This window comes from Bombus pyrosoma, linkage group LG3, assembly GCF_014825855.1.
Source record: "Bombus pyrosoma isolate SC7728 linkage group LG3, ASM1482585v1, whole genome shotgun sequence".
In the NCBI taxonomy this organism is placed as follows: Eukaryota; Metazoa; Arthropoda; class Insecta; order Hymenoptera; family Apidae; genus Bombus; species Bombus pyrosoma.
In genome coordinates, this window is record NC_057772.1 from 12403938 (window position 1) to 12416399 (window position 12462).

At 37.2% G+C, this 12462-nt stretch overlaps 1 protein-coding gene across 2 annotated transcripts in view; it reads right to left on the reverse strand.

Moving 5' to 3' along the window:
- Positions 1-12462, reverse strand: part of LOC122566368 (telomerase-binding protein EST1A-like) — a 215485-nt gene that overhangs the window by 34315 nt on the left and 168708 nt on the right. The gene's annotated exons all lie outside the window — the stretch shown is intronic.

Genomic DNA, 12462 nt, shown 5'->3' on the forward strand with positions numbered 1-12462 from the left:
AGGCGTGTTTGGTTCAACAAAATATATATTAGAGCTTGAAATATTCATTAAACTATTTTTCTTCATTTATATGCGAGTTCACAAAGGGTATAACCTAACAAACACGAAGATGGTACCCCGTTGGGGGTAACCATCCACATTCTATGTATATTTAAGATATAATATTTTACCAAACGTCCCACTGGACAAATTGTAAAATTGCAATAAAATAATAATAAAAATAAAAATTTATATGCGAGTTGGATAATGTTTTGATATCAATTAAAAACTTATTCTTTTAATCGACGTTAATATACTTGCTATTAAAATATACTTATTCTCTGTTTATTCACTATTAAAATTTATTCATTGCACGAGTCGTACATAAAAAATGCAAAAATAGTTAAAAATTGAATAATGCAGATTTTCTCGTAAAATCAAGAGCACTCAAAAATAGTTGAAATAATTAACTAGTAGAATGAAAACTTTTTAATTATATTATTTAATTAATATATCGAAATGTACAGCAAATGCAATGACGTAAAAACCAGTTCGAATAAAATACTATGTCTTTGACCCGAACAACGAACTCAATTAAAGTTAAATTCCACAGTCTCTCGAGACACGTTGAATAACATTAATTACATCATCCGTTTCCTTCGTTTCATTATAGCTACATGAAGGCGAAGACAGAAACAGAGAGAAGCTCTTATAATTCGATCAAGTAATTCGAGATTCGAATTAAGGGGAAGCCAGCAAATCGTTGCGACACAACTTAATTAACATACCTTATTAAGAGGGACAGGTTTTGGAAATGTTACGATAGGTCAAACATCCTGCTTGTGGTTAACGATTCATTCAGATTCCGTTACAGGATCATATTAAAAACGAGCAACGTGAAATAAAAGCGGAATTCTTCGCAGAACGGTACGAAGTCGCACCGTTTTTCCTCCGCGAAACAACGCAACAACAATCTAAATACAAAAGCTGAATCTTATGAGCTGTGAAAGTTATGAATCTCTGGCCGCGATCGGACTCACATCGTCAGACCTCTCGATTTTCCACCTTAGGAACACCGTTGCGAAACAGTTTTCCCTACTGCTTTCTTTATGAAAAATGCAATAAAGATTCCCGTTAATTTCTATACTGTGATTAGAGGTAGATGGATACGGATCGATGTAGATTTACCTGTGAAGTTACTTAGAGGTAGTTAGGTGAGGCGGTTTATGATGATTAGGCGATTAATCAGTGGATTAGACGAATATTAATATGTTTATTTTAAAAATAGGAAGAATAATTTTTCTCTCTTCTTTTATTTTACTCTATTTGATTTAAATTCATTAAGATTTTATTTAACTTTCTAAGATAGATAGACACGTTAAAAAATGATTAAAAACAGAGAAAAAGATGCTCAAAAATTCCTCAAAAGTATTGCTTTAACAAGTATTACTTAAAATTTTAATGAAAAAATAATACGTGTAATAAAAGAATAAAAATAAAGATCGGAATATTCGATGTTGAATTGCAACGATAGTGAAATGTCATTATCCAAGAACATAGTAGATTACTTGTATCTTTTTCTTTTATGAATAACAAGTACTTAGAGTACATATTATAAGATTCTTGTCTAATGACTGGTCTTACAACAAAGATTAATTTCAGGATACATATGTATATCATGAATCTCTGACAATTTAAATACAATGATTAAAAGCGTTCATAACAAAAGCTAGATGTAATCGATCGATACATTCTAATCATTTGAAGAACGTCAAAGGACATCGAGGAAAAAACGTCTTATTCGTCCCCGGACAAAATTTCGAAACGCGCCGGTAACGATCTCCTCCGAAATGATCGTCCCTCCAAACTATTATATTATTACATCAAAATTCACATCCCGATCCCGTTACACGACAAAGCGTCAATCATTCCACCCATAATTACTGCGGATACTCAATCACAGGAGAACTGTAGAGCAACTGAACTGTCGTATATATCTATATGTACACTGCGTATCAAAAATTTCAAATCGCCAAGTGCTTCATAAAGCCTGCGAATTTATAAAAAGTCAATTTAGAATTTTGTTTAATGCATTCAAGACTGAATTGTTATTAGTCTAGGAGAAAGAGGGATCATAGAAGAAAAACATATTAAGCTAAAATTGTTTATATTTTACAATTTATTTTTCTTGTTTCACTTGCTTCTATTTCTAAGTATATACATATATCTTTCGTCAACATCGTAAAAGTGTCGATTGTCGTAATATTTTTGTTACGAAATTTGGTACATCTGTCAGCTATTAAAAAGCTTGTATCAAAATATTAGCTACTGATTAGCAAGTAGCGTTGCAATTAAATAATTCTCAAAAATATACTTATCATGTTTTTTCCTGTGGTCTTCAGACCTGTCAATCTTCACGTAACCAATTCTTATATTCCATACATCTTATCCATTTGACGTATTTACCTATATCATACGATATAGCAGTCAAACGATATAATCTCTCGTCGTTTTCACCGCTACGCAGTAATTTGTATTCTTACTTTACAGCCGACAAAGCAATTCCAACATTTTGATCGACAGTGTACGATCGTATCTCGACAATTTCTACGATGATCGAACGTGTAACGTGGATCGCCCATAGGCGACAACACGAGATCCCGACAGATCGTTCGAAAGGGTCACGCGATAAAACGTATTGCCCACATACGGATTTCTTCCGTTCGTTCTTTTAATTGACGTTAATGGAGCTCTGTCGGAACGTGGACGACATAACTTGATCGAGGAACGGAATCTAGTCGAACAAAGCAATTAAACATCGCTGACAAAGATAGAAAAAAAATAGGAAGACAAAAAGAAACGAACAAAAACGTGGCTCGAGCCGAGATGCCAGGACGAAGAAAGGAAGAGGAGGTAATGGGGGTTCACGAAAGAACCGACGGTGAGGTCGACATCCTTGCGAATCCTTGGACAAAGGTTCAACTATTTTGCTCGATTACAGTTAATCTGTTTCGAGGTCGATGTCTGCCCGATCAGACACGATGAAAGATGCTCGAAATTTTCGACCGTAACGCCATGGATCGTACATTAGATCGGTCGTTTTTTCGACTGGGATAAGAGCGTTTCGAATTGCTTGACACGTATAAATATACCGGCTGAAGAATCCTGGTATTAAGTGGTAACACTCGCTGAATGTGATAGCTGGAAGAATACTATCGAAAAAATAAATAAATCCCGGATTATATTATACACCGTGGTCCAAAGTTCGTAATACAAGCGAAATGAGAGAGATTCTATGGCTTGAAATATGACGAAAGTCAGGAATAACAGAATTGCGTTGGAGACTCCATTTTTTAGAAATTCGAGTTTAAAACCTTGTCAAGTATGCGTTAGTAGCAAGTAGTAAATTGGTAAAAATAGATAATTGACAGATGATTGATACAATGACTCACGAAAATATTTAAGCGTTTAGAAGATCAAGATTACATTTTTTTTTTTATTTTAAACCATAAAATCTCCATGACTTTACTTACAACACAAGTTTAAGACCACGGTGTACATTTGAACGATAGGTAAAGGAGCTCTATAGTCGCTTGAATCTTGTATTTTTTTATATTTTTCTTAATTCTTTCTTAATTCTATTTTTTTGTTTCGTTTTATTAAATAAAATTAAAAAGTTTATGTTACCTGTTTATGGAAGCATTTAGCCTTATTTATGGGATGAATTAACCGTTCATGAATATTTATCGCTTTATTGCCCCTGATTCATCTTCTTTCCATGAAATGGACAAAATCGTGCGTACAAATTGAAGTCGTAAAATAATCCGCTGATAATTTTAAAAGACCGATATCTCCTTATATTTTTGGAATCGGCATAAATATCAATAAAAAGATACATAAAAGAGGATGAAATATTTTTTTAACTATCACCGATGTATCTAGGTATAGATAACGAAATACAAAAAATAAACGAAGGCTAAACAAAATTTCAGACACGAATAAATTGCTAATGAATTTAATTTAACATCGATGAAATATGTGTTTGTCAAAAAAAAAAAAGAAAAAATGAAATACGATTTAAGATATTCCTGTTTTTTAAAATCAATCTTATAATAAATTTTATATTTCTCACAGGTTATCGTAATAATTAACATTCTTATTCAAGTTGTGAATCTGATATATTACAGAGACACTCTGATGACAGCATAAACCGAATCTCCTTGCGATACAAATCGCAGAAAACAAAAACTAAAAGGTATAATTTGAAAAAAGGAAGAAACCCAGACACGCGAATTCCTTTTCGGTCGCGAATGGTATAGTGTCGACATTCCAGACGAGGTCGATATCGCGATCGGCTAAGGTGAAACGCACGTTGTTATACAACACGACGGCCTTGAAACGCATAATCGTTGTCCGCGCCTTACGTCGACTCCACCACATCGCCTCGATCAGGCCCCTTTCGTTTCTCTCTTTTTATGTTTACCAACGTCTTCAACGCCAATGACTTCTACGATCGATCGATGAATTATTAATAACGTTATTAATAACCTTTCCAATGAACAAAGAAGACACATAACGAACCATGACTTTTGAAAAACTTTTTCTAACGGATAATTCTTTATATCGAGATGTTTTTATATGAAACTAGATAATAGTCATTTTAGATGTATGACGATATAAACAGATGGTAGATTTATATCACTAATTAGTTTGTATCGACATATTGATGTATACATATGTTAACTATACAACGAATACAGAACCAATACGATGAGAAACGTGTTAATAAAACTTTAAGATTCGTTTCCACGACACTAAATTTCTGCAATGAATAGAAGTATGCATTTTTACATAATAGGGTATTGAAAAATAAATACTAAGTATAGGGTAAGTACTGTTTTTAATTTAAAGAACGAGCGAAATTCTCCATAATAGTTGATTAAACAGTGAAGAAAATATAGGGCGCTAGAAAAGCAGTTTCCGTGTATCTTTCATTTTTCTCAGCTACATTTTGTACAACTACAACAGTATTCCTGATGCTCGAGTTACTCGAGTTTCTTTTCAAGCTGAACGAACACCCTGCAATTTCACCGTTTGTTACATTCCCCCAAGGAAACAACCCACGTTATCCGTACTGATGATTCCGCGATTCATCGAGCCGCGTTAAATCGAAAGACGATCATTTGTAATTTATTTCGTAACGCACTTCCTAGTGCAACTTGCATCTCGCAGTCATTTGCATAATAGTACGTTTTATTTTCACCTATATCCGTTATGCTTTCGGTGACCTTGAAATTTATTCTATCCAACGCGCGTTCACGTAACGGATGTTCTCTGCGGCCACGGTATTTTATTATTGCCAAGCGGCGACGCGCCGCGTTATTTTCTATGCAAGCATTGAAGTCTCCGCCGCTATTGCCACCGCGATCGTCCAAGACATGATTTTTCGCGCAACAAGTACGAGTTGAAAATTGAGAAACTTGATAACAGGACTGTGCTTAAAACTCGTATATTTACGATAATAAATAATATTTCTTTATATCATGCGAAAGCGGATAACAGAAACTTTTAAATTTACATCCGGCTTTACAACATTCACAAAAAATTGATTAATTCCAATAATTTGAAAACTTACCCTATAAAGAACAGTCTTTTTTCACTTGGCATATCGTTAAGAAACAAATCTATGCATGTATAACACGATATATATATTTACGATATAATAGCATAATATAATATGAATGATAATTTCAGCCTTACCCGCAGAACTGAGACTTCCATCGTCAATAACGCCACACCTTGCCGTACACGAATTTTAAAAAACCAGCTCCTTACAGTTTCTCAACGCAAACCCTTGCCTCTCAATCTGCATCACATCGACGCATCATAAAAAAAAAAAGAAAAGAAAAGAAAAGGGAAGCAAACGAGAGAATGAAAAACACGAAGGATTTAAAATTGGCCGAAGTCTGAGGCCACGAGGAAGCTGTTCCCATGTTAAATCTCCCTCGATACCACAAAACTTGTGCAATAACCGCACCTCGACGAGGGTAGGGTGGGTAATGAAAATATTTCAGCGGTGGCAGGACTCGGTCGAGCGAGAACGTGGCTCTAGGGAAAGAGCTCGAGTTGCTCGTATGCGCATAATGCGGCACGCGATGCGCTCCGACTCTTCTCGTTTGCTTTCGCATTAACGAAACACGCATTCCTGCGCGAGAGTAACTTAAGCACCCTGGAATCGCCTGGCTTCATTGAATTTCACATCGGGCGTCTTGTCATCGCGCCTTAGAAACGAGATCTCACGCGAATCCTTCGCATTTTTCGAATATCTGAAAGTCAAGCTACATGGATACTCCATCCGAGGCGATTTTTTGACGTAAAAAGGAACTCTTTTTGTAGTGGTTAGAGGGATTACAGCTGTCCGCAGCTTTTGTCAACAGGTATAAATCGATTTTCCTGTGAGATTCTTAGATATAGGTTTTCTGGTAAAATGATTCTAACTGATTGCTGTTGTAAAAAATGAATAAAAAATTTTATGAAGTCTGGTGCACTCACGAAACAATTATTTGACACGTTTTCATAGCAGATCGTTCAATTAAAGAAATTGTGCAATAATTCGTGATCTTTAATCATATTTTAACCTCTAATAATTAAACAGGCAGTGCTGAGTTTAAATGTTCACCATTTTATACACGTATTAAAATATTATTTATTTTAAGATTCAGAACAGCATAACCAAAAGTTTCTACATTTCGTTCCATCGTATTAAACACTGAACGGATTTAATCACAAGAATCTCAACCTAAACTCGTCCAAAACGGGTTGAACCTATCCAGGATCCATTCAACCCTTCCTGAAAATCATTTGAGCCTGCAATCATCTTGAATCTTCAAATCACGGCACAGCCAGATCGTACAACATCTCGTTTCTCCGCTTTCTCTCGTGCTTGGTGCACCCCGGCAATTAAAACATTCCTGCTTAACCGTTCACGGGAGAAAATAGAAAAATCCGCGTCGTTAACGCGACGCTGGAACGAGTTTGAAAGAAGCAACCTGTACGGAAAGAAAGTCAAAAGACGGACGAGAAGGAACAATAAGAGACGAAAAAGCGGCTGACGTGTCTAACTGCCCATTATAATAGCGAATATTGCGCGAGGCTGATGTATGGCCGCAGTTGCTGGCTCGGCATAGGACTCGGGCGAACGAACCTACTTCGCTAAAAGAAGCGAACGAAATCAGGTACAGGGTGTCTCGACAATCGTGCTACGATCGGCAGGGAAGCGATTCTACGTGCAAAGGTAAGTCGAATATTAAAAATAAAATTTGTCCATATGATGTCTTATTCTGAAGAAAATCGAGTTTGACAATTGATCAAGTATACCTGAACTTGCCTAATTCCGGACTAGGCAAGTGTGAATAATCGACAGAAGGTTGTTCAAAATAAATCGAAAATGTGGGATACAATTATGAAGCTACGATTAAACGTGTTGGTGTATATAGTGATGAAACGAATTGATACTTGGTGTAGTCAAATTTATTTAAAAGTATTCGCAGTACAGAGTTGATCGTCGTTTGCTCAGTGTTGTTCGATATGCGTATACAAGATAAGACTTACGTTCGCTCGATACTAATTCGCTATAAGAATGCTCGATACTAACTGACTGTCTTAACGATCGTGTTCGTTTATTTATACTGGAGTACCGGAAACTTTAAATTCAACTTCGGTTGACGGTTGCACATAGCGGCGACATTGTTTTGCCCGCAGTTTGTTTATCGTTACATTTTGTACGTCAAAACGGTGTCAATGTCCCGAGACAAAACAACAACATGAGTCGCTCTTGATTCGCATCGTCCTCTGACTCATGTGCCGCTAGACAATTTTTGCGTGGGACGCTTCGTTTCCAAGAAAATGAAACGTAGAAATGTATCAAACACGCGTGTACCAGACCAATTCTTAACTGAATATACTCGAACTTTATGTCTCGAATACGAGGCCTTGAACGAAGGCCTTAAATTAGCTAAGTATAATTAGCATGCTTATATTAAAGAAATTTCCACATTCGATTTTATCAAACATCCCTTGTATAAAAGAAAACCTTATTCTAGATACATCTGCGACTTATTCTTTCACGCTATAAACCACCTCCATGCCGATTGTGTTACATTTACTGGAACACCCTGTATAAAAAGGAGAGAAAAGCTAAGAAATGAGAAGAAAGGAAGAAAGTAAAAAAAGAAAACAACGAACGAGCGAAGAGGATAAGAAGGATTGGGGGTCCCTCCTCGATTCGCCAAATAATTGATGCACCTTCGAGCCTCCGCAGGGTTCGACGGTTAATAATGGGGGTACAAGCCTCGCGGTTGCATCCTCGCCCCGTTCACGCGGCCTTCCAGCACCATGTTAAATTGGATCGTAGTGAAAAATGAACGGGATACTTGATCCAGTCGCTTTCTCTGTCTCTCTCTCTCTCTCTCTCTCTCTCCCCGTTCGCCATCGTTTTGGACGTCGTCGTCGTCGTCGTTGTTTAGGAGCTTCTATATTATGCCCGAACGTTCGCCGATAATGCGTGCAGGGGATCACAAGAAACGCAATCAGCCGGTTCTCCTCGACGCTTATTTTGTCGCGTCGCGTGCGCCCGTGAAAAACTGACCCGCTGCCGCATAGCTAACGAACGAGCTGCGCCGCATCGAAATTATTCATCCTCGCGCTTCGCTCGGATAACGAAGATGTATGCTTTGGGAATGGAAGCCGCGAAAGAGGGGGTCAAGAGTGGAAAAACGGACGCGTTGTTAAATGGGTTGTTAAACGTTCGGTGATTATGCCTCTGAGAATGAAAATTTCTTGTGTCTGTTTAATTCAAACAACAACTACCTCTAACTCTAAAACAGAAAACGACAACAGACATTTTCTCTTATCACACGCTATATCTCGCAAAATTCTATCGTTCTCGATAAACAGATCTTATTACGATTGTACAATTTTTATATTTCAATACTTCTTTTACTTTAACAAACAAGAATGATTCGTTATCTTTTATGAAGATATTTAACATAAAATTGAAGCAAAGAATCACGTGAACCGGTAAGAACTTTTTCATATCTTGTTCGAACCTGAAATATTTGTTAACGTTAGCAAGTTACAATTGGGTCGACGATGTCCGAGAGAAGACAACAGGATTAAGTTTCAATATCTTATGTCTCATAAACATCTTCAGTTTAGTTCCTATACACAATGTGAGTAAGCACTAGCATTTATTGCACACGAGTGACGTTAGATATAGAAGAAACCTCAACAGTGAAAAAATAATTATTCTCTATAATAAATCATTCAGCCTATTATCATATAAGTCAGTGACGGCCGTATCGATGGTATACTAAAACTAAAGGTTTAGATTAAAGACATAAATGAGAGAAACTTAAACCTCATTATGTGTTACAGATTAAATCTTCGGTAAATTTATCGGGAATTCCGGTTCAGTCAGGATAGCCGCATCGATGTTCGATATTTAATTTAATTTGAAACACTTCCAAATTGAAGATAGTTTAGGGTATTTCTAGTATTATCGATTTGAAGATAGCACGAGATCGTCACTAAGAAAGAGAGACGATAAAAAGAAGAGGGGCAAATATTGATTAAATGTCATAAAAGCCAAATCGAGAAGAGTTATTCTAAAGTATTACGTAAAAGGAGATTCATTCATCTATCGTTAAAGAGTTGTTATAAAATGTTATGTCAAAAAATATTTGTTTATTTCTTATTCCGAAATATCATGTTATACCATGAAAACACTAGGATTCAAACTATTTTTTAGGCAAATACGTTTTTAAGCAAAAATTACAGATACGAAAGTCGATATTTCACAGGAAGTTCGCCATTAAAAAATAAGAATAATAATAATAAAAATATTGTACTTTATACAAAATTAGAAGTATCGTGGATTGGCCATTGGCCAGAGCCCGTTTTATTTCTGTTCCAGCTCTTCCTACTTTCATCCCTAGTTGACAAATCACGGCACGTCGGTGCACGGCCACATTTTTGGTTAGAAACATTCAAATTTCACGGAGTGAGCAGAAATAGCGGGATTACAGCGACCGAACGATAGCGCGGATTAACATTCCATCCGGCAATCGTGCGAGGTATTTCGATAATTCGACGGAGACGTGTCGTCGATCGTGATCGGCGAACGAATTCGCGAAACGAGGTGAACAGCGTGTCGAACCAATGTCCCACGAAACATTGATGTCACCTAGCCTATCTTTCTCTTACGTTCCGCAAGTTATCTCTTTTCTCCTCTCATTCGCGCGATCACATAACATAACGTATACCCTGGCACATACTTAATGAAAGGAATCGCCGAGAATGAACGACCGTTGGATCGTCTGGATTCGGTCGAAAATTCTTCGCGGATACTCGAATCGAAGTTTGGTCACGATCCTTCGATTTCCTTCGATTCGTGTGTTCCACGGTCTCGTCGTTACGATCTTGTCACTTATCGGGAAGATCGAAAGCTATTCATGGACGAGTATACGAAATCGAAGTCAAAAGTTGCAAGCATACAAAATTTAACTTTGTTTCATGCTTCGAACTTCTGTAAACCCTATTAGGACTTCTTTAACTCGTTTATTAGGTCAAGCTATCACTATTAGATTGCTGTATATCAAATCTAATTATACGAAATATAAAACTTTAATTTTACGTAGTTCGTTTCCAGGTCACGGAGCTTCCTGAAAAATATCGAACATTTGCTAAATATTGGATTGTAACATAAATACGTTCGATTAAACTCGACATCTTTCTTTATTTGGCCGAACTTATTTATCTTACAACCAGAAATAGTATACTTGTTCAAGATAATCTCCATGTCGTTCAATATACTTTTACTAACAAAATTTTCTTAAATTATAATAAATGTCTTAAAACACCTTGATGGAACTCTATTTAGTCAAATCATACTAATAAAAATTAAATAATCGTCCAAAAATTGAAGTTTCCACAGTTGCAAAAGCTGCTCGCTCCACGGATCAACGAAATATTTCAACCATAATCTTAGCTTTTCAGCATGCGTGCGATCGAACGCTGTCCGTATAGCTCCTTAACGGGCGATTCCGCGGCGAAGCATTTGATCGTTGGCAATTAATCGAATAATAATACGAAAATAGGCGGATTTTTCCCGCGGCGCGGAGGTCTTTGAACCTTATACAGCAAAAGGTGCTTGGCGTTGCTTGGTATCACCGCGCGAGAATGTCGAATGGAATTACGTCAAGGGAAACATCCTACTCTTGCCGCGTTTACCGTTTCGCGTTCGACTCTCTCTTCTTTCTTTCCCTCCACTTTGTTTCTTTCTTCTTCTAACCAACGAACAGGCCTAAAGGTTACAAACGCACTGACCCATGCGTGTCACCGTTATTCCCATTGATTTTTTGTCTCTCTCCTTCCCTCACTCTCTCTTTCTCTCTCCGCTCAGCTCGCCTATTGGTTCCAACTATGTGTCTTTGTTTCTTTCTTTTGTTCGAGCACGAAAAATCGGCGAGTTCGACGAGGAATCGAACTCCTCCCGTGGCACGTAGCACCAGCTTCGTGGCCTGAACCCTGGTGAACAAGGTGCACGAGGCAAGGCCTCTAGCCGACCACGGTTATTGGTTTACGATGCCACGAATCATACGTCATTATCCTATGTGGTACATGGGAAGCCGCGGTCATAGGTTTTCCAGAGAGCCCGCAGCTTGTTATGTTTTCCCTCTTTCTTCGACTGCCTCGTTTCTCGTTCGAGTCTCTGTCTATTCCATGTCGTATTTGCATGATTGGTGGGATCTAAGTTGCGTGATGATCGTCTATCGAACGCACCGATAACTAACCGAGCCGATCATCACCGAACGTACTTACATATCTAAGCGAGCGTAATTGGATAGAGAGACTGGATTTTCTTCGGGCGAGTTGATCTGAATTGTTAAAGACGAAAAGACGATAGGATTAGGACGAAAAGATTAACGTGGGATATTAACATGAATTAGTGGAAATATCGAGGTGTTGTTGAAGATATGGTTTGAAGAGTTTTGTTCGCGTAAATGAAAAGTATAGATGGTAACGATTCAGAGATTTATTACTTTGATTCAGCTGTTTTTATATACTCCGTAACGATAAATGGTTTGGAAGATTGCGAGTATGGATTTTTGTACTTTGTATTCTTCTGGGCATAAAGAATTGCAATTTAAATAATTGTTCGTTTCACTTATCCGCTACTGATGTATTAACAATTTTGTTAAAACATGCGTGAAGTTTAAAATTCATAATCCCATTAAAGACAGGTGTGTTATAAAGTTTTTGAACGAGAATGTACAAAAGATATTCGCGATATTCTAAAATTTTCCACAATAACTTAGCCCTCAGACCTAATAATCGACTAACGCAGACGTAAACAACTCGATTCCTGCCCGATAAATCAGCAAATTGTTTGCTCTCCGTAACAGGGTTGTTTACGCGCCGTTA